The sequence below is a fragment of the Bubalus bubalis genome, chromosome X, assembly GCF_019923935.1.
Source record: "Bubalus bubalis isolate 160015118507 breed Murrah chromosome X, NDDB_SH_1, whole genome shotgun sequence".
In the NCBI taxonomy this organism is placed as follows: Eukaryota; Metazoa; Chordata; class Mammalia; order Artiodactyla; family Bovidae; genus Bubalus; species Bubalus bubalis.
In genome coordinates this window covers 13,488,724-13,491,712 of record NC_059181.1, presented here as the reverse complement: position 1 = coordinate 13,491,712, position 2,989 = coordinate 13,488,724, and positions in this window count along the sequence as shown.

Sequence of the window (2,989 nt, the reverse complement as noted above, 5' to 3'; positions counted from 1 at the left end):
CAGGGATGCAAGGATTCTTCAATATTTGCAAATCAATCAATGTGACAGACCATATTAACCAAAGGAAAGTTAAAAATCATATGATAACCTAAACAGATGCAGAAAAAGCCATTAAATTTAAAAATTTTAAATTATTAAATAAAAAATAAAGTTTAAAAAGAAATAAACTAAAAAAAGTTTAAAAAGTTGAAATAATTCAAATGTCCATCAACTGGTGATTGAATAAATAAAACATGCAATGCAAAATTATTTGGCCCCATCAAATGAATGGAGTTCTTATACAAGCTATTACATGCTAGCACTATGAAATGATTATGTTAATTAAAAGAAGCCAGGAACAAAAGGCTGTGTATTGCATTATACTGTTCATGTGAATGCATATGTCCCAGATTAGGTAATGCTCTAAAGACCGAAAACAGAGGAGTGAATAAAAGGGCCCAGATGAAGGGGCAAATGGAAAATGTCTGCCAACTGGAGAGTGTTTCCCAATGGAGGGATGAAAATATTCTAGAATGAGGCTGTGGTTATGGTTATTCAACCTATGAATAAGTTACAAATTAATGAATTATACAGCTTAATTAGTAAATCCATGGTACAGGTACAACATGTCAATAAATAAAACGCTTTAAAAAAGAAAAAAAAAAAAAACTACTGAAATTAACTTCCATGTCCAGGAATATTATCCTTCAAAATCAAAGGAGAAGGAGATATTCTCATATCAACAAAAAATTGGGGAATTCATTCTCAGCAGATACCTTGTCTGTAAGAAATGTTAAAAGAAGTTATTGACACAGGATAAGATGATATTGAAGAGAAACTATGAGTTAAGAAAGATTGTTATGTTGAAGTTTGACAGAAAACAACAAAATTCTGGAAAGCAATCATCCTTCAATGAAAAGTTAATTGAAAAAATAAAGGAAGGCAAATTGAAATAAAGGAGTTTTTTCTTATTATTAATTGCTAAAAGATGAATGCTTGTTTGGGCTTTTACATCTTTGCTTTTCGCCAATTATGAGTCTTCATAATTAACGTGGGTTTCATGTATACATGATCTATTTTCACTCAGTAGTAAAGAATCCGCCTGCAATGCAGGAGCCGTAGCAGGTGCGAATTCCATCTCTGGGTCAGGAAGATCCCCTGAAGGAGAGCATGGCAACCCACTCCAGTATTCTTGCCTGGAGAATCCCCGTGAACAGAAGAGACTGGTGGGCTTACAGTCCATGGGGTGGCAAAGAGTTGGGACACGACTGTGCAAGGAAACAACAGCAGACACATATGTCAACAGAGACTCTGAAGATACTAAAAATAGATGAGAAAATTCTCAGCCTAAACAAAGCAAGACAAACAAACAAAAGCCTAGATTGTAGAGCTGAATTATGAAAGGTTTTAGGCAATAAAATGTCTCCCAACAGTAGTGTAAACAGTGTGTTCCACACAGGAGAGAGGAGTAATTTTTAATACTCACTTAATAGAAAAATATTGCAGTTATATTCATAAATTAAAGGAAATGAAAATGTCCAGAAAACAAACATAGTATAAAATCTACTGATCGTTTTATGTCTAATTAAGACTGTAAAAGTGTAAGGGAATTTTTAAGAAAAAAAATCTGTGAAAGTTTAAGCAGCCCCCAATGAGAAGAGTTGGACACGACTGAGCGACTCAAATGAACTGAAGCAGCCCCAATGAACATAATTTTATTTTCTTTTTTCCATAGTCTCAAAATAATTGACAATTAAGAAAGAATTTCACTTTAAAACATATTTTTCAATTTCAGCAGGATATTTCATATTCAAATATAAGATTTTTCATGATAAAAAAGTTTGTACTTTGCAGTGAATGTTTTGTTTTACTGATTTAGACATAAATAAAATCACATTGTGTGTCTTTGCCTTGACCATCTTTGTGGCATCACTGTGCATTTAGAATCAACTGTTTGAATGTGTGGACTGTGAAGTTCTCAGGTCACATACTGTTGAAGCCTAGCTTGAAGGATTTTGAGCATTACCTTGCTAGCATGTGAAATGAGTGCAGTTGTGCAGTAGTTGGAACATTGTCTGGCATTGCCCTTCTTTGCAATTGAAATGAAAACTGACCTTTTCCAGTCCTGTGGCCACTGCCAAGTTTTCCAAACTGGCTGGCGTATTGAGTGCAGCACTTTAACGGTACCACCGTTTAGGATTTGAAAGAGCTCAGCTACAATTTAATCACCTCCACTAGCTTTGCTCGTACTGCTGCTTCCCAAGGCCCATGTGTCTGCACTCCAGGATGTCTGGCTCTAGGTGAGTGATCACACCATCGTGGTTATCCAGGTTATTAAGATTTTTTAACAGTTCTTCTGTGTATTCTTGCTACCTCTTCTTAATCTCTTCTGCTTTAGTTAGGCCCATAACGTCTCTTTTATTGTGCCTGTCTTTGCATGAAATGTTCCCCTGGCATTTCTCATATTCTAGAAGAGATCTCTAGTCTTTATCACTCTATTGTTTTCCTCTGTTTCTTTGCTTTACTCAAATCCCTTGTGAGTATACTTTGGAAGTGACAAATAGACTCAAGGGTTAGATCTGGCACACAGAGTACCAGAAGACCTATGGATGGAGGTTCCTAACATTGTACAGGAGGTGGTGATCAAAACCATCCACGAGAAAAAGAAATGCAAAAAGGCAAAGTGGGTTTCTGAGGAGGCCTTACAAATAGATGAGAAGAGAAGAGAAAGGCAAAGGAGACACAGAAAGATACAGCCACCTGAAGGCAGAGTCCCAAAGACGGCAAGGAGAGATAAGAAGGCCTTCTTAAGTGAGCCACCAGGGAAGCCCCTTATCTAATAAAAGGGATTTGTCAGTGGGATCGCTATCCACTCAGTCCCCTCCTATGGACACTATGTCATAGTGCCTCCTCCCCTCCCCAGCTGGGGGTCACTGTCTGCTAGTCTCAGTGCCCAGGGGGACGTGGCCACCCCAGCCTCTCCCATGGGGAAGCCACAGACCCAAGAACC